The sequence below is a fragment of the Aedes albopictus genome, chromosome 3 (genome assembly GCF_035046485.1).
Source record: "Aedes albopictus strain Foshan chromosome 3, AalbF5, whole genome shotgun sequence".
Lineage (NCBI taxonomy): Eukaryota > Metazoa > Arthropoda > Insecta > Diptera > Culicidae > Aedes > Aedes albopictus.
Window position 1 is genome coordinate 350,410,174 of NC_085138.1, and position 27,301 is coordinate 350,437,474.

Genomic DNA, 27,301 nt, shown 5'->3' on the forward strand with positions numbered 1-27,301 from the left:
TGCTGAGTGTGACGGGTTCGATTCTCGGTCGGTCCAGGATCTTTTCGTAAAGGAAATTTCCTTGACTTCCTTGGGCATAGAGTATCTTCTTGCCTGCCACACGATATACACATGCAAAATGGTCATTGGCAGAGGAAGCTCTCAGTTAATAACTGTGGAAGTGCTCATAGAACACTAAGCTGAGAAGCAGGCTTTGTCCCAGTGAGGACGTTACGCCAAGAAGAGAGAAGAGAAGAGAGAGAGCGCTAGTGAGTTTTAGAAATTCATATCTGCTGAATCTCAAAAATCAGGATTCATAAAAAAATCGTCTTCAGCAAAGTTGATCAGTACATTAAATGCTAACGGAGAGTGAACTAGTTCTTGTCAGTTTAACCGCTAGATGGCGCAAGTGAGCTCTACAAATTCTAAACTTCTGTATCTCGAGAATCAGACTTCATAGAAAATGTTCGTCGTCGGCAAAGTTGATCAGTACATCAAAGGCTAAAAGATAGTGAACTAGTTGGTTCTGGGTTTAGCTAGTGCTACCTAGTGGATAATCCTTTAACCAACTAGTTCACTATCAGATAGCTTGTGATGTCCTGATCGACCTTGCCGAAGACGAAATTCTGCTATGTACTCTGATTCTCGAGATACAGTAGTTCAGAATTTTTCGGGCCCACTTGCGCCACCTAGCGGACAAACCTTCAACCAACTAGTTCGCAATCGGAAAGCTATTCATATCCTGATCAACCTTGCCGAAGACGAAATTCTTCTATGTAGTTGGATTCTCGAGATACAGAGGTTTAATTTTTTTAGGACTCATTAGCGCCACCTAACGGATAAACCAAGAACCAACTAGTTAACTATCGGATAGCTCTTGATGTCCTGATCAACTTTACTGAAGACAATATTTTTCTATGTTGTTGGATTCTCAAGATACGAGCGCAACAGTATTGGCAATGGGTATTGACGAAACACCTATCAAAGCACAATGTTTCATGATCACTAGTGCCACCTACTGGAGCGAATACGTACTAAATGACGTACTATCGGAGAGTCCTTGATCTCCTCAACAACTTTGCTGAAGACCCCAGTCTTCCAAAATGCTTCATTTCTCAGCAGTTACCGCAAAAGTTACTGATCTATAAATAGATCACTGGGCGTAAATGGGTTAAAAAATGACCTTAGTGTAGAACCATCAAGAAACAGACTGTAGAAGGCACTATGGCCAAAACTGATGCTTTTTGAAATTTGTTTTGAAAAAATAAAAAAAAAATATTTTTAATTTCTTTTTCTGATTTTTTTTCCCCTGTTCAAGTCCATGTCATTGTATCAAGTAGCAGAATGATTGAACACCAAACTAAAAATGTACCTCCCCTTTAGCTGCTGCTTAGATTAAAAGAGGAATTGTTATGCGTAACCAAACCAAACATTATCCAAACCAACGCCAAAGAAGAAACCTACCGACAAGCTCCAGTCATAGTAGAAGCCCATGGAGCAAGTACCTACCTACCAAATGGAATAGGAAAATCATACCAAAGCGTAATCCATTTTAGAGCACTGACTACGCAAGACTCGATGTTGGATGGTTTCTGGGTGTGTGATGTGGTTTATGCTATTATTTTTTTTTTCTCGTCTTCGCAAAACATGGAAGCTGAATCGATAAAGATTAATCGGATCTGGGTCGTGATTTATAACCCGTGAGCCACCCCACCCTCCCTTTGCAATGATTGCCAGAAGAAAATTGAAGGGATTATTTGTTGTTGGCTCGCGTCAGCCAGTGAGTCAGCCGGTTTGACTGGAAGAGATCATCAACGATTTGATATTGATTGTGGGTGGTTTTGGGTGGTTTGAGTGCATCACTTTCTCTGCTGCTCATTTAGTGGGTTGATGGCGGGCAGGGTTGTGGTGGAATCGTTAATGGGTTTTGAGATCATTGGAAATGCGGCATTTGAATGTTGACTTTTTGAATTCCTCAATTGTTGAGCACCATTAGGTGATTAATCGACTTGAAGTTGACAGTTAATGGCAAAGAGCAGTAATACTGCAACATTTTAACGAGGATGTCTTATTAGAAGAGCTTTTCTTCTGGCCTATGTTTGAAATCACAGCAAAGTGTTGAACATTCACATCAAGTCAATTACAACTGGTTTCAGACGAGTTGTAGGAAACAGAATTTTGATTCGTCCTAAAACCCAGCTTGGTGCAAACTTTGAAATTTCTTCACTATGAGTTTCCAGATTTGAAAACCGCTAAATAGGGTTTCCACCGCCTTACCACTAACCATTAGGGTCAAGCCACGGTTCCGTGGAAATGGATTTGCTCTGCTGTTTTTCTCTCAACTTACCATAAATTTCCCTTCATCTACCAACCGTGCTCAACTGAACCGTAATAACTTATTTTCCTGTTGGGTTTCAGCCCAAGTAAGCGCGCCACGTCGCGTTTACATAAACACCTCCTTCACGCTCTCGGATGCAACTCTGCTACTGAACTTCTAACAACACGGGCCGCACACGGGCACAGGGAAAGTTACATAAAAATCTGCATCTGCTAGCAGAAGGAAAGAACGAAACATGTTATGAACGGCAAGCGGACAGAAAAAAAAAATGTGAGTATTATCTTATTCACAGGGTGCTCCGTGACCCAGCAGCATCCAAAGCCATTAGTGCAGCAACCGGGGACCACACCGTTCGCAGAGCTCCTCAGCCGTGAGGTCCTTTCTCCTGCAAACACGTCCTCCACGATTGCGACGACGACGGCGACGACGACGACGACGACAAAGCGATTCGCTTCGGTGGGGCGGAAAAAAGCACTTCGTTACGGGGTAAAGGTTCCCTACGCGAGAGGTCCCAAGCGATTGGCAGGGGGGGGGGTGGAAAAATAACTAACTTTATATTCCAGCATCAACCAACTGTTGTTCGTTGGCCGCGGAGAGGGGGGAGAAAATAGATTTTCCTCCATTCCCGAAAACAACCAGCGCAGAGACGTTGGAGAAGCTCGCGACAAGCAACAACGCCTTGGTGCTTAGTGCTGCCACGTCCACCGTTTTGCTGCACTACTGCGACCTGATGCTTGAATCCCCGGTACCCAGTCAGCGCTGACTTCAGACTATGGCGCGCGGTGACTGCAGCGAGCACGTTTCCGAATATGTTTTCAATTTTTCCCGCCCCACTTTCCTACGTGCTCTCATTATTTTCCTCTTTACACACGGTCTCGGAGGGAAACAGGAAGTGGTGATGTCTATCAGGAGTTATCGGCGAGTCGCTGTGGAAGGAAGTCGAAGGACCACAAGTAAGTCACAAGTAATCATGCAGATCGCGTTCCTGATGATAACGAATTTTCAGGTGAGAGCTGTTGAACGCTATGAGAGCAAAATGTCATTGCTTGTTGTAAATCTTTCGAAAGATCTAATCGAGAACGAAAAAGCTGAATAGATAAAGACAATCGTATGAAAAACAAGAGAAAGAAAAACTTAAAAACATTTAAGGAGAGTACGAAGAGAACTGAAGACAAGAAGACAAGAAGACAAGAAGACAAGAAGACAAGAAGACAAGAAGACAAGAAGACAAGAAGACAAGAAGACAAGAAGACAAGAAGACAAGAAGACAAGAAGACAAGAAGACAAGAAGACAAGAAGACAAGAAGACAAGAAGACAAGAAGACAAGAAGACAAGAAGACAAGAAGACAAGAAGACAAGAAGACAAGAAGACAAGAAGACAAGAAGACAAGAAGACAAGAAGACAAGAAGACAAGAAGACGAGAAGACAAGAAGACAAGAAGACAAGAAGACAAGAAGACAAGAAGACAAGAAGACAAGAAGACAAGAAGACAAGAAGACAAGAAGACAAGAAGACAAGAAGACAAGAAGACAAGAAGACAAGAAGACAAGAAGACAAGAAGACAAAAAAGACAAGAAGACAAGAAGACAAGAAGACAAGAAGACAAGAAGACAAGAAGACAAGAAGACAAGAAGACAAGAAGACAAGAAGACAAGAAGACAAGAAGACAAAAATACAAGAAGACAAGAAGACAAGAAGACAAGAAGACAATACCCTAGGTCATCCAAACTGTTATTGAGTTTAGCTTCTAAAGTCTACAGGTGTAACGGTAACTTTTTTCATTATACAAAGCTACGATCATATCCAGTAAATGTTCTGAAAGTTCAAAATACAGTATCAGAACAGTCGGGGTATCCTAGGTCATCCAAATTGTTCTTGAGTTAAGATCCTAAAGTCTACGCGTGTAACCGTATTTTCTTTCATTATACAATGCTATGGTTTGTAATGTATCATGTCCAGTTAGTCTTCTGAAAGTTCAAAAGATAGCATCAGAACAGTCGGGATATCCTAGGTCATCCAAACTGTTCTTGAGTTTAGATCTTGAAGTCTACGCGTGTAACGGTTATTTCTTTCATTACACAAAGCTTTTTTTTTTTTTTAATTTCTTTGTATTTGTGAATTTTAACTTATTTGCTAATTCTTCACACATTACACAAAGCTACCATTTGTAATCTATCATGTCTAGTAAATCTTCTGAATGTTCAATAGACAGTATCAGAACAATCAGAATACCCTAGGCCCTAGATCATCCAAACTGTTCTTGGGTTTAGTTCCTGAATTCTACGCGTGTAGCGGTAACTTCTTTCATTACACAAAGCTACGATTTGTAATGATATACAGTCGATTTGTAATGTAGAAAGTCTTCTAATTGTTCAAAAGATAGTATCAGATCAGTCGGGATATCCTTGATCATCCAAACTGTTCTTGAGTTTAGATTCTAAAGTCCACGGATGTAACGGTAACTTCTTTCATTATACAAAGCTACGATTTGCAATCTATCACGAACAGTTAGTTTTCTAAAAGTTCAAAAGACAGTATCAGAACAGTTGGGATATTCTAGGTCATCCAAACTTTCTTGAGTTTAGATCCTGAAGTCTACGGGTGTACAGGTAACTTCTTGCATTATACAGATCTACAATTTGTAATCTATTATGTCCAGTAAGCTGTTTTGAGTTACATAACATTGTCAACCGTAATGATTGTATAATTGATTTAATTTATTTAGCTTTAATAACAATTATAATAAAATTGAATCAACAATTCTTCACCACAACACTCGATTCGTGGCTGCAGTCCTTATCCTTGGCCGTATCCCTCATTTGCCTTCATATTTGTGCTCGAGATTGGTCAAGCCAAAAAGCTGGAAGCTCTTAGTTGTAGGGAAATTAAGTAATCTTGAAATATCTCAAAGGTATTTTGGAATGGCTATGAATTTCACAGATGTTTGCGGATCTGAGTGGGTTAGACTAGGTAACGTAACTTTTTATAGCACAAATGTTTCACAGGTACAGAAAAATACCCACTAGCCTTTATTCAGTGTAAGAGGCTAGCATTGCAAGTGAAGATATAAAATTGTGTACTCCATGAAAAATTGGATGAAATAAATTATTACAAATCTTTCATGAAGTGACCCTTGAGAGTTTAGATGTTCATGGATCGTATTGGGTTGTGTAACGTTACTATCCAAAACGAAATCACCTTGTGTTACAGTGAATGTGTTTATCGACTAATCTCCATAACAGTAAGAATGTCCCATAATATCCCACAAATATATACCAAAGGTTATTGTTCCTCGAACAACTTTTGTTAATACAGTGGAAGCTATTATCACAATTGTAGACCTGAAGCTATGGTCACTGAAGTAGTTTGGTTGATCTGGAACATTCCAAAACTATATTGGAATGACTCCTGAAATGCCAGGGGACTACAGATTACAGTTAGATGTGTAATGGTACAGTTCATTGTGAGAATAACTACTGTTGCTGTCAAGAGCTAAACTTCAGGACATTCTGGACGACGCTCAATATCCTAAGGTTCATAATAATATATGGTATACTTTAGGTTGATCCAGTCACCACGATTGATTATGCAACGTTACTCAGTATATTAAATATGGCTGGTGTTACGAGTGTAGACCTGTAGTTCTGAACTCCAAGATAGTTTGGCTGACCAGGAATATTCCTTGTTGATTTGAAGGACTTTAATTGTACGACAGTTTAGACGACCCTGAAACTCCCGAAAATTAATAATAATTTCTAATAGACTTCAGGTTTGTCCAGTAACAATAGTTGATTATGAAACGTTTTTGCAGAGATGGCTACTGTCACCAGTGTTGATCTGAAGTTCGGAACTCCAAGATAGTTTGACTGGCCAGGAATATTCCTATTATGTCTCTAAATGATATTCGAGATTTCAAAAGTTTCACGGATCCCACCAGATTATGCAGTGACATAATTTATGACGAAAATACATAAAGTTATTCTTGTAAATTTGAAGGACTCTACTGCAAGACAGTTTGGAACACCTAGATCATCCCAGAATATAAAACACCTTCTGATATTCTTGACGAAGGTTAAATGAATAATATGAACGTAACTCATATCCAAATTCAGCTTTGAGAACAATTGGTATGTCAATTAGTTCGTTTCCCAAAACTTAATGTTATGTAGGATGTTTGAGGTTGTCAGTTAAGTCTCAAATACAAATATTCTCATTTGTCCTTAATGCACTGAAACCTCCATTTAGGTAGGATCCATTAAGGTAAAATCTATTTAGGTCCCTCCATTTAGGTAACGTTACCTAAATGGAATTTGATTGTTTTCAGAGCAGTTGGAGTACTCAAGATTACAGATAAAATTGGTTTACGAAAAAAAAAGCAGAATTAAGAATTAAAGTACGTTTACGGATTGTTCAAGGATTAAAAGTTCAAGAGTATCCGAGATCTTTCTGGAGTTAGGCCATCTGATCTACAAGCGTAATCAGTGATCTATTGGAGCATTATGAATCAAATTTATGCTTACACAGCCTCAAGTTGCTATGTGTTGTCAAGTGATGAGTTCGTTGTCAGTTTAAGGATCTTCAAGAACTTCTTTGAGTATAGGTCATCGGATCTACTAACGTATTTGTTTGTCTCCAAGAGATCTACGACTGAGGTTCATACTCACACAACCTCAAGTAACTATGATCTATCAAGTTTTGAGTTCGAAGAATCTTTAAGGGTCTCCAAGAGCTTCCCTGAGTAAAGGTCATCGAAACTACTAGGGCTAAACCCCGAAACGCCTTGGAACGCTTTGCAACGCTTAAAAACGTTTCTTAAACCCCTATAAAACTTCCGTGAAATTCACCTGAGAGCTTTTGAAGTTCCCTAAAACCCCTTTGAAACCTTCTGAAATACCCTGAAACGCGTTGAAACGCCTTGCAACACTTTGTAACGCCTCTCAAACCCTCATTTAATCTCCGTTGAAATTTACCTGTGAGCCTCTTAAACACCTTCAAACTCACCGAAAACCTCCTGAAATGCCACAAAACGCATTGAAACACTTTGAAACGCCTCTGAAACCGCTTCAAAACCTGCGTGAAAGCTCCCTCAGAGCCTCTGAAGCCCCCTAAAACCCCTGTAAAACCTCCTGAAACGCATTGAAACGCTTTCAAACGCCTCTGAAACCCCTACGAAACCTACGGGAAATTCACTTGCGAGCCTCTGAGACCACCTAAAACCCTCCTGAAACGTCATGGGACACCCTGAAACACATTAAAAGCCCCTAAACGCTTCGAAACGCCTTTTACACCACTATAAAACCATCATGAAGTACACTTGAGAGCCTCTGAAGCCCCCTAAAACCCCTGTGAAACCACTTTAAATGCTCTGAAACGCCCTGAAACGCATTGAAATGCCTTGTAACGCTTTTAAACGCCTCTGAAACCCCCATTAAAACTCCGTTAAATTCACCTGCGAGCCTCTAAAGCCCTCTTAAGGCATCCTTAACCTCCTGGAACGCCTCCAAACCCCGCCCTGACACGCATTGAATCGCCCTGAAACGCCTTGAAACGCTTTGGAACGCTTTGAAGCGCCTATAAAACTTCTATTAAACGTCTGTCAAATTCACTTGCGACTTTCTGAAGGCATCCTTAAACCTACTGAAACCCCCTGAAATGCCATGAAACGCCCTGAAACGCATTGAAAAGCTTTGGAACGCCTCTGAAACTCCCGTAAAGTTTACCTGAGAGCATATGAAGCCCCTAAAGGCCCTCTGAAATCTCCTGAAACGCCCTCAAACGCCTGGAAATACCTCTGAGCCCCCCCTCTTCTGGCCTAAAAACTTGTAATGCCTGTGGAATGTTCCCTTTATATCTGAAAGCCTTGACCCCCTCCACTTTGCATCTGCAAGTCACTTGCCCTTCTCAAACTTTTTGCAACCTTGAAATCCATTCAGGTAATGATTACATTTAGGTAAAAATTCTATTTAGGCAGTCCCGACTCGTTACCTAAATGGAGGTTCGGGTGTAGAGGACTCAATTTGCAACAACTTTGCCGAAGACAGTATTCTGTTTTATTGAATGTGTGAATTAATACAGCCGTTTCTATGTTGGGGTCACACATGACTCCTCCGACTCCAAAGGGTTAAGACTACTGTCATCTCTGAATTTATTTATTAAACAACTTTTTCAAAAAGTCTTTGTTGCATCAAAATTGGACCTTGAATATCTCTTCAAGCAAAAAACAGTCATCAAAATATACATCTCCACTTCAGCTCAACGAATGCTACCTTTCACAGGCAAAAAGTAGCTCAAAGTCCCATTCCCGATTCCTAAACAAAATTCAAATCAAATTACCCCTGCATCCACGATTTCCACCAACTTTTCGATGCTTTTTAAACTCCACCATTCAACAACGTCGAAGCACCATCCACTGAGGCATTAAATGTGTAAGTGTGAAACAATAGACACCGCCCGTTGGTTGTGGTGGCATTTGTGAGTCTACCAAACTTGTACCGAGTCGAGTGTGCTTGAACAAGCTCCGTCACCACACTGACTGGAACAACGACAGGAGAGAGAGAACCAACATTTCTTTTGACAATGTCTTCGTTTCCTTAGTTAACAATTACGGTGCGGTTTGGTGACACGTGGTCGGGTATCGTTGTCGGGTGAGGCAGGTCATATTGGAGGCAAGAAGAGTGGTAATTAAAATCGGAGATTGGTGACAATGGGTGTTGACAATCTTGGCAGACCACAAATGTAAAATTTAACTTTTATTGCTCTTGTGAACATGCGGGAGCACTTGAGAAGTTTCTTCATTTGAGTGGTGCTGCTACACAGTCGTATACATTTTGGATGGGTATACAGATTTCAAGATTTGATGATGCCTGAGGTGAAAGTTGTATGTACATTGATTTGATGGGTAAGAAAATGATGCTTCATGAAAGGGTTTGAGTATTGAAAAGTTAAATGCAACAAATCTCTGAATTCATAAAAAGAAATATTAACTAGAATATTTATCCTTCCACCTATTATGACTTCGGATTAGCTATTCAAAGTCTGTAGTTAGCCATATTTATCGCCATTTTGATGTAAGCAAAATTAATGTCGAGTTATTAAATGGTACAACTCATGTTTGCCCGTTGGTAAACGAACTACCAAAGACAGATACTACAGCTCAGTCGTTTCTGATCTTATCGTCTTATGCCCGTTGACTGCCGTGATAGTAGCAATTATCGCCTGACAAATGGCACTAAACATGCTATACTACGACGGTGACTGAAAGAGGTTAGCAGCTACAGGGGATACTCAAAATAACTGGGATAGGTAAAATTTTCACTTTTCGAAAAATGTTCAACTCGCTGTAACTTTTTGAAAAGGGCATCAAAAATTCTCAAATTTTTACTGTGAGTTCATCAACTAGTTATGTATCAGTGGTCCAAATTTGGAAAAGATCGAGCTATTCTTCACGAAGATATAAAGATTCTTGAAAAGGGTATAATTATTCGATAGCCAACTTTGAGCTGTTATATCTCCGGATTCAATGAACTGATTGCAATGAAATTTTGACCATTCATGACTTATATGATGAACTTTTAAAAACGTTTAACTTAACTTGAAATTTTTAACAAGAGAAAAAGTTATTACGATTTCATTTATTTCATGATTTTTTAGTGAATTCAACAATTTCTAATATGCATCCCATTACTTTCTCAATTTATTAGCGGCTATGTTGTAACTTTCTTTCAAAACACATTTATATGTGAGTCATTTAGAGGGAAATTAATTGAACTATAATTTGCATCTTGAATTTTGAAACGATGTTGATGTTTTGGATAATTTGGTGTTTTATTAGAAAAATAATCTAATCGTTATAATTTTCTTCCGTGTTAAGAATTTTAAGTTAAGTCAAAGGTTTTTCATAGCTCATTATACAAGTCATTAACGGTCAAAATTTCATTGCATTCGGTTCATTGAATCCGGAGATATAACAGCTCAAAGCTGGCTATCGGATATTTTTACCTTTTTCTAGAATCTTTATAACTCCGTGGACAATGGTCCAATCTTTTCCAAAATTGGACTACTGATACACAACTAGTTGATGAACTTACAGTAAAAAATTGAGGATATTTGATGCACTTTTTGAAAAGTTACAGCGAGTTGAACATTTTTTGAAAAGTGAAAATTTTACCTGTCCCAGTTATTTTGAGTATCCCCTGTATGTGGCATAAGCTGGCAAATAAATTCACTTTGTCGTTTAAAGGTGATAAACTGTACACTGCAAGCGCTTTGTTCGTTCAGCAATGAAATATTTAAACGGCGCCACCCTTTATCCTTGGTTACTGGCAGAACAGTAAACGAATTGGCAAAAAAGGCTATTGACTGACTGCACGTGGTAGAGGTTGATGGATTGGAACTGATTATTATTAGTGGGCCAAACGAGGTGCTAACATGCGATCCACATGAATGCAGCAATGAAAGGGTTCTAGCTTAGGTTACTGTTTTATGGATGACGGCAACGCTCTTGTTTACGAGTAACACCTTATTCTTGGTAAGTTGATTCACCAATAAAACCCCTGCCGCCCATGAACAACTGCATGGTTGTGAATGTTCTACTCAAATGATCTTCAGTGAAACATGTTTTCACTAGATGGCGCGATTTGAAAGTCTGGAAATGTAATCATTCAAAAATCTGGCACGTGTGAATATAAAGATGGTGTTAGTTGTTAGTACTGAATTAAAACTTATAGTTAGTATTGAATTTGAACCTAATAGTAACCTAAAGCTAGCATGCAATATCTCTAAACAGTCCACCCTAGTATTTCAACTGTTATAACTAAACACCCATAAGAGACACTCACAAAACACATACACTATTGTAAAATTAAACACGAATCACTACACAAAAACACCAAGTGATGAGACTCGGACAGCACAAACTGAAAACATCCTAGATAGTATTAAAACGATATCCATGCAATAAACACGGTTAGTGCACGCGCGCGAGTTTTCCTAAGCCAATAAAGATTGTAGTTATTTTTTACGAAGAATAAAGTTTCGGTTTAATTTCAATATAAATTGTGTGGACAGTGGAATTATTCTGGTGGAAGAAAAAGGAAGATTGGGAAGTGCAAGGAGCGGAAGGATTCTGGTGGACAAATACTAGGAGGAATTCCGTGGAATTAGGAAAGAAAGTGTCTCGCGAAAGCACAAAAATTCAACAACACAGCGTAGGATTGTTAAAAGGTAAAAACTCAACCCACGAATCGCGATCCCCCAACAGATGGCATATTCAACAAACCGTTCATGTGTATAAAACCCTTGACAGACAGGGAGGTACAGGTAGGGTGGGGCTAAGGCCATCTTCTAGAAGAAAAGTGAAAGCCAGGACTACTCTCTCCTTGAACCACTCAACAACATTCCCAAACCCTTCATCTTTCCGGAACCACCAAGAAGGCATTGCTTCAGGCAGCGTAAATTCCACTTCTACGATCGATTCACCGTAGACCTGCAGTGTAATGTCGTCAGCAAAGCTGATGACCTCCCCTCCTACCGGGAACTCTAACCTCAACACCTCGTCGTACATGACATTCCATATCACACCGGACCCAGGATGGAACCTTGCGGGACTCCTGAGGTTATGTGAAAGCACTTCCGACCCACCTCTTTATCGTAAACTAGTACTCGATTCTGGGGAAGTAGCTTCGAAGAATCTTGTTTAGGTACCCGGGTATCCCCAGACGCAAGAGCGCATCGGAAATAGCTGGCCATCTGGCACTATTAAGGACATATATGAGCGAATCCAAAGATGGCCGTCACAATGGCTGCCTTGGAAATACCGAAAGCACGGATCTCGTCATCCAAGCAACAAACAGAGGTGAAAAAGCAATGAGTACTCTTGCTCACTCGTGATAAACATTGAGTAGCATTTTCGTTTCCGAACATTTTGTGAATGACGAGATCGGTGCTCTCAAAAACGCGAGTCAAAATTGCACCTGGACGCGCTCCCATTTCACCTTAAACGCATTCCTTACATCCAGAGTAACTACTGCACAAGCGAATCCCCCTTCTCTTAGGCTCAAGTGCTTTCTCGGCGGTTTTTGTAACCGACAAGATAGCGTCTACGGTCGACCTCCCCTTCCGGAAGCTGTACTGGCTACTCTAAAGACCATTTTCACACTCGGTGTACCTCAACATTATATTGAGGATAATCTTTTCGTGCACCTTCCCCGCCATGTCGATCACGCATATTGGTCTATATGCCGTTGGGTCTCCGGGTGGATTCCCCGCCTTTGGCAATAGAGCCACGGTCTGCCTCTTCCAAACTTCTGCATAGCAAGTCCTGAACATCTCGGGAACCTCTGCAATAGCTACTTTTAAGACCAGGTTCGGAACTCCGTCTGGACGTGGGGCCGTACTTACGCTAAGCGACTTTTCCTAAAGCATCGTCCAGTTAGAATCCGGACGCAGATAATCACTTATATCTCAGAGGTGGAATAACAAACAGAAAAGGTGAAGCCCTCAAAACAAAGATAATTTACTGTAGTTTCATGGAAAAATATCATTAAAATTAATTAATTTAATTTTTAGTACATTTTCTCATTTTTTCCGTGATTACTTTCTTAAAAATCTGCACAATGGTAGTTAATTTTAACATCAACCCCTTCGGCGGATTTGTTTAACGATCAGGTGATCTCTGTAGTGTCCTGAGACCCTCTACCAATCTGATTAGGATTCCAAAAAAAACTTTGCCAAATATTTCTCTTCTTGCGAAATTAAGGGCTATTCACCCAAGTAACACAACATGTTAGGGTAATTCGCCAATTGTTGAACGGTTAGTACCGGCATTTTGATTTTCGTTTGTTTTTCCGTGCATAATTCCACTTTAGTTGAAAAATACCCAGTGAACGTCTAGATCTACTTATCCCTTATACTGCCCATTGAATTTGTATTCCCTTCAATTCCATTTTCTAAGAGAAAATAGAACATTTGTATGGGAAGTCTGTAACCCAAATTTTGAACGCTTCCTTAAGCTAGCTCATCCTAATGTTGGACCGTTCTCGCCAATTGTTGAACGGTTGAAGCTTTGTTCGTAATTGATGACGTATAACCCGACATCAACCTATCATTCACCTATTTTTATTTTGGCCACCAAACCCAACATAGACATGACAGTTACCCGATGTGGGTCCAACACTGGTCCAACATTTGATAAAATTTGACCCGACTTTGACCCGACATCCGATATTTTTTCACTCTGGCGGATTTTTTTCGGGTTTTTCGTGTTTTGTGCCCAGCTAGTCCGAGCTAGTGACAATTCATTTAAATGACAAGGAATCGCACATTTGAAGAGAGCACTAGTGAACTGAAATCGTTTTAAACATGACTAGATGCAAAAATGACTGAAAAGATATGATTAGAAGCGAAAACGACAGAAGAAAAGTACGTCTTTAAAAGCCCCTGAAACTCTCCTGGAAACCCATGGGACCCACTCAACCCCCAAGAACACACATGGAACGACCCTGAAATTCCTTGAAAACCCGTGGGTTGCTCCTGAGCCTTCTGGAACACCTTGAAATACTCCTTGAACCCCCTTAACACTCTGAATTCCTCTTGAACACCTTTGGAACGCCCTTGAAACCCACTGGAATCTTTCTGAAGCCCACTGGAACACCCCTAGAACATCCCTGGGACGCCCTTGAAACCCCATGCAATGCACGGTTAGGTAAAGTGAAAACAATTCTAGCAGTCATGGTCCTAACATCGTAGTTTATGCCAGTGTTCAACAATTGGATCATGGATGCATAATGATAGTGTGATAAGAAAAATATTTTTTCAAATTAAATTACAATGAAAACGAAATTTTAAACAATGGTAAACTGTTGATGACATAGTTCCATACTATGGTGTGCCTTTGATATTTGTGGTCGATTTGCCCACAAAGCTTATTTCGTAACAGCCATTCCTTAAAATTAATCTTAAGAATTGGGCAGTTTTCGTGTCATCAGCGGTACAATATTTTCAATAAATTTTTTTGACGTAAAATATGTATAATTTTGTAACTTAATTAGAGCAATATCGTTACCCACATGTATATGCATCTACATCATAAGTTTACGTTGGATGAAAATTACTTAAGTAAGGTTTATAATCAAATATTCAGAAACTGTTCAACATTTGGGTAGTGTTCAACAATTAGCGAATTACCCTATATAATAGTTTAAAATTCACTTTTACTGCTTATTTGGAAGTATTTTTCTTGATATATTGACTTAAAACCGAGCACCTATATAATCAAAACAGCGCAAAAAATGGCGGCTTATAAAACATGTTACTGGTTATATAATATGTATTTGAATACACATATGGTACTAAAAATGACGTCTACAGTGCGTTCAAATCAACGCTTGAATAATTATAAGTTGTAATTTGGTTATTTATCAACAATAAAAACTGGGAAAATACGAATATAATACAATTATATTTGATAGTTGTAAATGAGCTGCTTGCAAGTGATATAACTTATAGGATACACTTATATGACATACGATATGCAGTCGTTGATATTAGGCTATTTCTAAGTGATATAACTAACGATCATAACTAATCAAGAAGAATAGCAACTTCAAACGTAGAAAATGTCAGAAAAAATATTTATAAACATTTGATTTCAACAACCCGAAAAAATGGTTCAAAGTAATGGCTTCTTTTCATTACTATTCGGATAACAAATTCTGGATTGGGCATAACTCGATGGCAGTACAGATGTTTTTCTTGCGGTTCGAGATTTATCGTGAAACCGTTGTTTTTAGTCGCCCATGAATTAAGCGCCACCAAATTAGATTAAAAACGAAACATGTCCCAACCAATTAAAACTGATTTGTAAAGATTAATTTTATATTTACGCGCAGAATCAACATGGCAGACTTTCCGAAATACTTACAGTGCCGTTCAAAATGCCATAGACTATTTCAATCACAATTTTGATTCAACTTCAATCCGAATCAAAACTATTATCACTGACAATGCCTCAAATGGTTTATGAAAATTTCATTTATGAGAAAATTGCAATATGAACATATTACATTAGAACTGCTAAACACAGTTTTATTTGCAAACAAGGAAAGTAATAAGGCTAATTTATTTTACACTTTCAATTAAATAAAGTATATGAAGATATGTTTTTGACAGGTACTGTTACTAAAAATTTATACATTTCAACAAGCCTTCATTATCATTATTAAGTTGAAACGACGTTAAAATAGCATTATTCCAGCAATAAAATAATGGACTGTGGATGTATTTTTCTATAACTTTTATAATACGTCTCGATAACGTTAATTCAACACCCGCATGTCAACATATGTTTTGTTTGTTCTGGGGCAATCATTACAACATAAAAATAACTTTATTACAACTTATTCTTTAGTCAGGCTAGGGTAATGCCAAATGTCAAAATATTTTTCTCATGCATGTTTGATTTGTTGATGGTCAATATAACCTCGTCAGTTTTACAGTTTCCGTGGAATTTGATCGTCTACGATTAATCTGTTCAACGCGTTTAGAATAATCCGCGGGTACATGTCCTACATGTCAACGAAACGGAATATAATGGTAAGGAAACTGATCAGCGGTGGAGGGGCGCTTAGAATAGTGATCGGATCCTTGTGGCAGAATGTCAGTGCACTGCACACTCACTGGCGGATGGTTCTATGAAAATCGGTACGCAACAATCGGCAATCGGCAGTTATTATCAGTACTGATGAAATGGGAAGGTGAGAAAAAGTGCCACATTAGGAAGCTGGAAAATCCACATAGACGTGTAGATCTTCATTATAGGGCAGTGCGTAGAACATTAACTAATGCTGATGGATCGTTGATTGGGTACTTGCTGATCTGGTCTTACAGTTAGAGCAGAGTACTGAGTTGTTTATGTTGAATGTTGGAAGAACGCTAAATAGTATTGCTTGCACAATTTGTTTAAGTTTGATGCTCTAGTATATATATTTACAAGTATATTTGCTATATTTCATACATAATGAAGTCGATAAGCAAAACAAATTGTGTATTTGTTGTTTGTAATTGACAAACACAAATAGAGCCTAATATTAACACAAGATGTTTTCTAATGCTCATATATGATGTTTATAATACATCTTTTGAAATGTATATTCCAAAAGATGTTTTCTGTGTTACTTGGGCAGTGAATTCCAAAGAAGCGAAATTTGAGTGTTTTTTCGTTAATAAACACTATCCAACAGTGATGACACCACTACAGATCTCAGGCTGTCGTGATAGCTCACCAAATTAGCTCAAACCTCTACAGATCCCTTATGTGCATTTTTGAAAAGCAGCACGCGATTCTTGAGGTTATCATCTTCACACATTTGGTGTCAAAATCGTGATGTGAGAAAACGATGTCCAGAGCTCGAACTTCCTGGCAAATCTTGGAATTCCAAGCAGATTTATCCATGAACATAAACTTCATTCTTCCTTGGGCGCTTCCTCATGGCATGGTTAACAACATCTGTGCACATCACACATAATGGTTATGGAGACATTAACATTTTTCGCGACTGTCGTACCTGACCACGCTTAATTTTCAGCGTGTTTGTGCAAGATTTTTTTCCTTCACTTGTCTTCAATCTGAAATAACTTTTCACTCGTAGCAAGATAATCGATGAAATTTTCACCATCAATAGAGGACTTGTTTATGATCAGACTGCTGTAAAAAAATATGATTATGATCATTGAGAGCGTCACAATAAATTATCCTTTGCGTCCGGATTCTAACTGGACAAAGCTTTATCCCCTCAAGTTCCACATCGGTGACCTTCTCCTGATCGTCAGCCCCAGTCCCCGGCTGTCCTACGGAAGGAGGCCAAGCACCAAGGATCATGACGCGGAAAAAAGCCCCTTAATGATCCCCTCCAACATCTCTGGAGATGGCTCTGTAGGAGTCATTACACCTCTAGTCTTGACTATGACGATTCTGTAGGCATCACTCCAGGGATTCGCATTGGCACTCTGACAGAGACCCTCAAAGCAGGCCTTTTTGCTTGCCCTTATTGCGGTCTTCAGTGCGGTTTATGCAGCGACGATGACCTCCAGCCATTCGTTTCGTTCTTCCTCAGATCGTGCTCGCTGCATCCGCTGCCTAGCCCGTAGACAAGCGCGGCAGAGGTCCGCAATCGCGTCGGTCCACCGGTAAGCCGGTGGCCTCCTATTTCTAGGGTGGACTCGCCTAGGCATTGTCGCATCACACGCACGTGAGAGCACCGCTACCAGCTCGTCGCCATCTAAACCGGTTAAGTTTCGCTCACGGCGGAGCATCTTCCTAAATACCCCTTCTTCGAAGGGGTCTTCCACCTGCGAGGGCTTGGCCTTGGCCTAGCCGCCTCTTCCTATACCCGCTGCCTGCTGTTGTTGTAGACGATACTGTAGCGAACCGCCAGGTGATCACTATGAGTGTACCCATCGTCTACCCTCCACTTTGAACTACTTGTTAGGCCAGGAATACAAAAAGTAACGTCAATGATTGACTCTGCACCGTTCCGACTGTAGGTACTCTGGATACCGACGTTAGCCAGATCGACATCTAGCACGGCCAGCGTCTCTAGCAGGATCTGACCCCACTGGTTCGTGAAACGGCTTCCCCATTCCACGGCTCAGGCATTGAAATCACCCGCTATTACCACCGGCCTTCGCCCTGTCAGCACGGTCGTCATACAGTCAAGCATCTGCGTGAACTGCTCGATCCACCAACGCGGAGGCGCATAACAGCTACAGAAGAAGACTCCGTTTACTTTGGCGACCACGAAGCCCTCATAGGTAGTAGACACCAACTCTTGGACGGGGTATTTACCCGTCGTCCATATCGCCGCCATTTTACCGGACCCATCCGCGACCCAATTGCCGTTGCCGGCGGGTACACGGTAAGGGTCTGCTATGATGGCGATATCCGACTTTCACTCAGAAACTGCCTGACAAAGCAGTTGCTGAGTCGCATCACAGTGGTTCAGGTTCAGCTGCGTTACCTGCACTGTGATTTGTTCCCAGCGGCTTTCTTGAAGGCCGGGCACCTAGCACCACCCGTTAGGTGTCTATTGTTTGTGGATTCCCCAAATCAGACACGTGGGTGGACTCGTGCAGCCTTGTACCTTATGGCCTTCGCCGCCGCATCTCCTACACAACTTGCTCCTGTCAGGGCCTTTACAGTTCCACGCCTTGTGCCCTGGTTCAAAGCACCGGAAGCAAGCACTCGGTGGCCCATGCAGGGTCAGATGGCAAACTGACCAGCACACCTTTAACTTCCCTATTTTAACGGACCTTTTCGCGTCCGCCACAGGTAGCTGAACCAATGCTACTTGCGTCCCTGCCGGGCCCTTCCGTAGCCGAATGGCTGCAGCGGCCACCTCTACCTCGCACTGTTGCCGCAGTGCCATGACGAGATCCTCGGCGTCTGTTGACTCGTTCAGGTTTCTCACCTTCAGAGTCGCCTCCGCCGTCAGAGCCCTCACCTCCACACCTTAACCCAGGACTTCTTCCGCCAACCGTTTGTAGGCGGCGCCCTTTCGCTGCTTGTCCCGCTTTAGCTCGATAACACTAGTTTACAAAATAACGGGTGGCCACTAAATAACGGGAATGCTTTGAATGTGCTCTTAAAAATATATGATCTTTAAAAATGACAATCTGAATTTAACTATCATAAAGGTTTAACAATGTACGTCCATGGAAAATATAAAATTTAAGAAAGTTGAACGTAGTAATTTGTACAGTATTTTTTTGCAGTGATGTTGGAGCAACTGCTTTGTACGACTTTTCAGAGTTTACTTTCACGCATTTTCTGCGTCTGTGAAATCGTTGGTCAAAATAAATGGTTTCTCAGCTACCTTTAGCATCTACACACTCAAACAGTAATTAGAAAAAATGGGGATACTGACTTGTTTTTTTTTTGCTTTGGTTGTAGCTTTTTCCCGTAAATGACATTTATAGAAATTTCCAAAAAATGTTATTTTTCTGTATCACCAAAACGTGTCGATGTAATTTGTGCACTGCGGTTCATTGTTGAACTTTTTTTGTGCTATTTTTTTTATAACGAACCATTTACATGTTGTTCAATGTGTAAATGTGATTTGATGTAAATATTTGTTATTTAACAAGGCATTCTATTGATTTATCCAGCCCATGTCACAAAAGAAGATTTTATTATGTGAAATGATATCATGCTTGTTGGTTTTGCTAGTATTCCTCTATTTCCTTCAGGATTTGTTTCTTGGGATGCCGAAATGTGGAATTCATTCAAAACCGGGCAGGTTCTAGTTTTATAATGGTTTACTATTAACTTTTTTTACGGTTGTTTTGAGCAATCAGTAGAGCCGTCCAAGGCGTTTTGGTAGTGCTTCCTGTTTCAATGTCGTTTTCTGCAGAACAGAATAAGTTGACACAAAATAAAAAATACGCTGACTTTGTGGATAGATAGACGATGGTTTTGTCTAAAAAATGTTTACTCTATGGACGCTTCTATTATTTTTAATCAGCTGCTAAAAGCATTCCCGTTATTTAGTGGCCACCCGTTAAAACGAAAGTCGTGAACTTCTGTTAACGACCAAAATTTTTGAAGCATAATTTAGCGCTGATTTCGAAACCGTGCTTCAAAAAAATTTAAGTAGAGCCGTTTTTGAGTTTTGAAAAAAAGCTCAATATCGAGTTTTACAACTTTTTAAAATATGGAATTTAATAAAATTCAAATATCTTGCGTTTTGTTCAACCAATTTTAAATCTTTTTCCATAAATCAAAAGCTGAATATAATACCATTCGATCATCTGAATGCAGGTATTGCGTCAGATTGATAAAATTCAAGATATTGGCGAGTTCTGTGAACGATTTCCTTAAATTTTAGCGAAATTTCCAAAAATATATGAAGAAACTAGCTGTACCCGGCAAACTTTGTCTTGCCTACTGCGTTTTTTGACGTTTCAAATTTGTTGCCAAAGACCAAGTCCCCGGTCAAAATGAATGAAAGATCGATTTTCAAAAACTCTCAACTTTCCATGTTTTTTGCCTCATAAACCTTCCTTGGGTGAAAACTAACAGAACAAAACTAAGACAACCAAAATCGGACCTTCCGTTCGCAAGATATGCGCGGTCCCACGTATGCCACTGCATTCTTATATATATAGATGTATTTTTTTTTCAATAAGAAAAAAAAAACAATTTAAAAATTCTTTCTCATCGTTTTTTTGACATATCATATGTAGGCGAGATACAGTAAAAAAAATCAGCTCAATCGGAGCATTGATTACGGAGTACAATTCATCTCCCACTGACCGGCAGTGCTTTTATGGAAGAATAATGTCTGCGCCTATTTTAAACTTTTATCCATAGACGCAAACACTTTTAGTCCTGGAGATGGAAGGTGATAGCTCTACTGCACGTCCAACGACCCATTTCAAGTATGACAGGGCTTCCACGTACATCTTAAGGTCGTTTTCTGAAACAGTAAGCCCCGCATTGATGCATCCGGATATCAATTGGATATCTGAAATGCATTAACACTTCCTGAATCAAAAATTTGCATTTTTGTTTCTGGCGCGTATTTGGTATAGTAAATATCGCATGTATGAATAAAATGACGTTTTTTAATTAGAAAGATCTCACCAAGTTCTTCATAGTCTGCCGTGATGAAGTTGTATTCTTATTTCTCCAGCGGTGCAGCAACGACCGAAATAGGATTGATTTCATTGCCGCGTTCACTTAAAACGACGTGAAGCGATCAACCGAGTCAGCGATTGCTGGCATCACACCGAAACTCCCAAATGATACAACGCTGAATAATAACACTTTAACACACGGAAAACTGACTGAGTGGCGTAATACCGGCCGAACCACCAGCGAAATTGTCACATAAAATTCGTTTTGAGATCGCGCAAAAAATGACAAGCGGTTAAAGTAGACACCCGTTCGCGCCCAAGTAACAATTTTACTTTTGTGGCAATCCTGAAGTAGTTTCTAAGATAGAATCATAAAACTTAGCAATAAAGCTCGTTGTTCTGCAAATCTGAGATGAAATAGGTATAAAACATCCATAAGACTAATCTGGCCCACTCTTCAGGAGATCTTCAAAGCTGCTTTTGAAGACTGCTTTGAAACTAGTTGTATTTATGTACATGCGCTGATGATTGATTATAAGAACTTCATGAAACTTTAACAAGAATATCTTGAGGCATGTTGATCTTTAAGCTGTCTTTCTCAAAAGTGTCAACAGTACATAATAAATTAAATCTTTTACCTAAGCATTATGCAGATGAAAACAAGTTTTGTTTCATGGATGAAATATTAATTGAACTGCGATTTAATTTTCATCAAATTGAAATGGCTAAAACATTTTAATTGTCTGACAGATCATTGATGACAGGGAATCAAAATTTTCCGTGCCATACCTACTTTTTCGTTGATACACTCCCGTGCAAAAGTTTGGGGTCACCCTCTCGAAAACATGGAAATGTTTTTCGGTCATATCTCAGTCATCTTTCATTTAATCCACTCGTTCTTAGACTCTTTCGAAAGATAAAGAGTTAGATTTGATTCGTAGGTACTTTTCACAAATTTCATATGAAATTTTTAGTATGCAAAGTTTACTTAAACTAACATGTTTTTCCTAAATCTGTACGAAATATTGTTTTCCGTGTAGTTCAAAATTGGGTCGACCAAATTTCAAAATTAAAGTTGCATTAGAACCCTATTTCTATCCTCTTTGAGAGCCATTCATTAGATTTTAGCGAAAAAAATCATAACATAATTTAAATGATCGAGTTAGGTTTACAAGTCACCGTGCAAAAGTTTGGGGTCACCCCTTAGTATGCTGCATCGTGCAAAAGTTTGGGGTCTCCTTCCAAGTGAAGTCTGAGTCGGATTTTTATTCAAATCGTCATTGTTTTTGGTACAACTCCAATTCCTTCTTTGATATTTGAATGGCAAGACACAAAAATGGTTATGAAATGTTCATAAGCTAAGTTCTAGACTAATTTAAGGTAGAAAACGGTATATAAAATCCATACTAAACCAGCTAAGTTCGTTATATAAAGTGCGAAAGAGGATGGAAGTGAGATAAAAATGACTAATTCGTGAATTCTACCCCATATAACTGTAAGTGTTATAACCAAAAACATACCATTACCCTAAAATCCATAAGTTTCAGCAATGTTACATATTTTATTTTAATAAATATGCCATATCAAAAAATTATCTCTTTGCTTTGCACCAAAACCCAAAATCTCGAATGTAATAGTACATTCCGAGAAATGTCATTCGTTGTTATGGATTTTGGGGTAATGGTATAATTGTGGTTTTAACACTTACTGTTATATAGGGTAGAGTTCACGAATTAGTCATTTTTATCTCACTTCTATCCTCTTTCGCACTTTATATAACAAACTTAGCTGATTTAGTATGGATTTTATATACCGTTTCTACCTTAAATTAGTCTAGAACTTAGTTTATGAACATTTCATAACCATTTTTGTGTCTTGCCATTCAAATATCAAAGAAGGAATTTGAGTTGCACCAAAAACAATGACGATTTGAATAAAATCCGACTCAGACTTCATTTGGAAGGTGACCCCAAACTTTTGCACGATGCTGCATACTAAGGGGTGACCCCAAACTTTTGCACGGTGACTTGTAAACCTAACTCGATCATTCAAATTATGTTATGATTTTTTCCGCTAAAATCTAATGAATGGCTCTCAAAGAGGATAGAAATAGGGTTCTAATGCAACTTTAATTTTGAAATTTGGTCGACCCAATTTTGAACTACACGGAAAACAATATTTCGTACAGATTTAGGAAAAACATGTAAGTTTAGGTAAACTTTTCATAGGGTAAAAGCCCCCTTCTTCGGCCTAGTACCTATATTCATCTCATTTTGTCTCAAGGACTAGAGATGTGCGCCGTCGAGATTTATTACTTCACGCCGCCGGATGTTTTGATTTTCTAGCACGCCGCCAGCTTAAAACTCACCACGCCGCCGAACTTAGAATTTCCCCAATAATCTTCAGAAAATAATCGATTTAAGTTTAAACGCTCCCAAAATGAATGCATGTCATTCATTGCCGAATAAACAAAATATTTCGTTCAATGATCCTGTTGAGATTTTAGTTACTTTTTAGTCACTTATATATCATCATATAAAAATCCTAGCAAATATCATATTCTTCACACAAGGTGTATAAAGCATGCAATGACAGCATGCATGCTTTTCCCCGCGTGACGTCATAACGACGTTCGTTTATAATTGAGGGGTCAATTTTTCATTACATACATACAAAATGTGAGGAATTTCAAAATCAACCCAATTTTCTCCGATGTAATGAAATCTGAAGAATTCAGGTTCTATTAATTCAATTCATGCCATAACTTAAGAATTATTTATGGATTTTTTTTATTTATTATGGAACGTTTGTCTGCCGCACTATATACGAGTGCGCAATTACAAGTTACTACACTAAAACCTCAATTTATGCACATGGCTGGGGGTGAATAAATTAAAAAAGGCATAAAATGAGGGAAATTTGTGCATAAAAAAAACGCTTCCGTAACGCCTCTGAATCCCACCGAAAATGCTCTGAAACTTCCTGAAATGGCTCCAAAATTCACCTTAAACCGCCTCGTACCCAATGTAACGCACCTGCGACGCTCCGAAACCCCCGAAAACGCCTCCATAAGGCCTCTGAATCCCGCCAAAAATGCTCTGAAACTTCCTGAAATGCCTCCAAAATCCCTCTAAAATCCCCTCGGACCCAATGTAACGCATCTGAACCCCCAAAAACGCCTGCCTAACGCCTCCGAATCCATCTAAGACCCACTTGCACCCGTTTAACGCACGTGAGATCCTCGGAAACCCCCGAAAACGTACCAGTAACGCCTCCAAACCCCGTCGAAAATCCTCTGAAACTCTCTGCAATACTTTCGAAAACCCCCTCAGACCCCCGAAAACCCCCCGGAGATCTCCTGGTACCTCGCGGAAACCCCTGGGAACCCCCTGAAACTCCCCTGTGACTTCCATTTGCTCATCCTTATAAACACCCTTTAGCCGCCGTTGCAATAGTTACCGTCATTATTAAATATTCTTATGCACAATATTGGTTCTGAGTAGCTTTCCCTTAATTTATGCAGGTCATAAAAAAGGTGCATAAATTAAAAAGTGCATTAAAATAACATGCATAAATTGAGGTTTTAGTGTATTTACATTCTCATATGCAAAGTATAGTTTGTTAAAATGTTTCGCTATATGAGATGTAAAAGAGCGAAATATTGAATTCTCATTTTTAACGCCGCCGCCGCCGACGACCAAAAATGATGTTTTAACCGCGGCGCACATCTCTGCCGAAGCACCAAAGCAAGCATCACAGCGGTGCCAGACATCAAGAAACAAGTAGTTAATTGAATGAGATTTGGTCACTACAAATACGATGTTTTTTCAATCAGAATATGGTCGTTTCTTGGTTTAACATCTTGGTAATCGAACTTCTACGCAAATCGATCAATAATTTCATTTTCCAACGCCATTTCTTTCAAAATATTTGGTTTGGTTTTCATCTAAATATGCTGCTACCGCTCAAGCTTTACGAACTATCATCCAGTTCGGCAGCACTGATTTGCCAATCAGCTGTGAATGTATGCGACTGCAAAACGTGGGGAGCGAGCATAGACGATTCGTCGCGCTGCACATTGTTATGACTTCTCCTTTGCGAGAGAGGAAAACAATCACAATGAAACTGTCACCTGCTAGGGAAAGGGAGTGCGTTAGTGGGTGAGTGCAGAATGCTCTACGATGAGAAAATGTGAGAGTGGTTGTGGATTTGCTGTAAATACTGTTGAGATGAATAAGGGGCCACCCGGTGGACCGCGATGAGATGAAAATTTTACGGTGTGCTGAAGATAGGTGCGAGTGGCTCGCGATTTGTGATTGCAATTAAATCAAATATTGAAGGTAAATCCCACTCTAGTGCATCGTAAGATCAACAGTGGAAGTGAGCACGTGTGTTAAAGGTTTGTATCATTAAGTTTGAAGCGTATACATTGCGCTGTGAGTGATTTTTCATGTTGCACATCCTTAATGAGACTAAGATAGGCACAAATACCCTACTAAAAATTTCATATGAAATTTGTAAAAACTACCTACGAATCAAATCTAACTCTTTATCTTTCGAAAGAGTCTAAGAACGAGTGGATTAAATGAAAGATGACTGAGATATGACCGAAAAACATTTCCATGTTTTTGAGGGGGTGACCCCAAACTTTTGCACGGGAGTGTATGCCACCCAAAACATACGAAAATTACAAAGCGCATCAAAAATAATATCAATCATTAATATACGAAAACATAAATTTCCTTTAACCCACGAGCGATCGCGCTGTTGTATTTTGTACAACACGTTGAAAAAATCTCGCTTTTTGTACTCAGCATTAGCGTGGTGCTGACGCAGGTAGTCAACCGCGCGAGTTACGGAAGGTTAAAAACAAAAGGCTACGCCACTTTTTCAATTCTTTCTAAGCATGGCTGCCGTTCCAAGCAAACAAAACTCATGCAGCCGCCATCAATTGTTATTACCTTTAATCCAAACCCCCTCAAAACAATGATGGAACCAAGTCACCTTGCATGAACGCTGCAGCCTTTATTGAAGATTGTTTTTACTAGTTATGATCTTAAGGCAGATTTGTTCGTCTTAAATGAAACTTATTCGTTTTATACAAGAGTAACAGCCTTTGACAATTGTTTGTTTACGTTTTCGATGCTAGAAAGTTGTCTCTGTACATTTCGCGGTGTTTCGCGTCAAGATCTGCCAATTCCATTTTGTTTCCCTGTATTTTTGCTATTAATAATGAAGTGCAAATTACTACAATTACACTATTTGGCATGAGCTTGAGCAGAGTCACAGTAAGTACCCATTTCATTTTCGATTCGCATAGCTATGGCCTGTGTGAGAAACTGGTTGAAGGCAGGTCGACAGCTACCAGCTACTCGCATTTTTGATTGGCCGTAAAATCATTATTTCGTTGATATGATTACTTTTTAGCACAAGAATGGCTAAATTATCAGTGAGCAAACATGTTTATGTGTTTATATTTGCATGAGAACGCGGTTTTTCAACCAATTTGTTACATTCATTATTTGGATTGAAAAATAGTTCGTTGTCTTATCATTATTTCGCATAGTTCTTGTTCCAGAGTAATGGCTCTAGCTCAAGAATAGAAGGCTTCAAGAAGTTTTTAAAGGAGGATTAGCCAAATGAAATGCACTTGAATAAACGAAGCATAAACTTTTAATAAAATATGTTGATGTTATGTGTTGAAAATAACTCCAAATAGGGTTTGTGTTCCATCAGTAATCTCACGCTCCCAATTTCATCCTATTCGAAAACAAGCGATTACGGCACCGATTGATTCCGTTCTTTTTGTTTTCATGCGTGCTCACTTCTAACAAAAAATACAAAAATAAGAAACAAAACAAACAGTGCTTCATTCCTTTGTTTTTCATAGGATGAAAATGGGAGCCACATGCTTAATAAGGGAACCAATACCCTACGCCTTAAAACTTATTATTAGATTTAATGCTCTTGTAAATTCAGTTGTTTTATGCGCGAATTTCAAAATTAACTTGAAGACAACTTAAAAACCGCAAACGAACGAAGATTGTTTTCTCTTGATAAAAACAACTATAAATGTTTCATGAATTTGTCATGCTGTTATAAAGCTTCCATAAAAATAATCAAATCTAAAAAGAATTGAAATTGTTACTTGGGGCGGCAACGCTAACTTCGCCACCCGCGTTTTTTTTTCTCACTGGTTTGTCAAAATTCACTTTGCTTCAACAGTTATTCACAATTCAGCATTAAAATCTAAGTAAAATCAACTCGTTCACACGTGACAAAACTTTCCGGGTGGCGTAGTACCGACCAAACCACCAGCGGAATCGTGAAATTTGCTCAGGTGTGTGAAGTG

General features: G+C 39.3%; 1 long non-coding RNA gene across 1 annotated transcript in view; it reads left to right on the forward strand.

Moving 5' to 3' along the window:
• LOC134289425 (uncharacterized) overlaps positions 1-26,879 on the forward strand; it is an 85,238-nt gene extending 58,359 nt beyond the window's left edge. Inside the window, exon 2 of the long non-coding RNA XR_009998513.1 lies at positions 25,812-26,879. This is a non-coding gene — a long non-coding RNA (uncharacterized LOC134289425). The remainder of the gene's footprint in view (positions 1-25,811) is intronic.
• Positions 26,880-27,301: the final 422 nt, after the last annotated feature.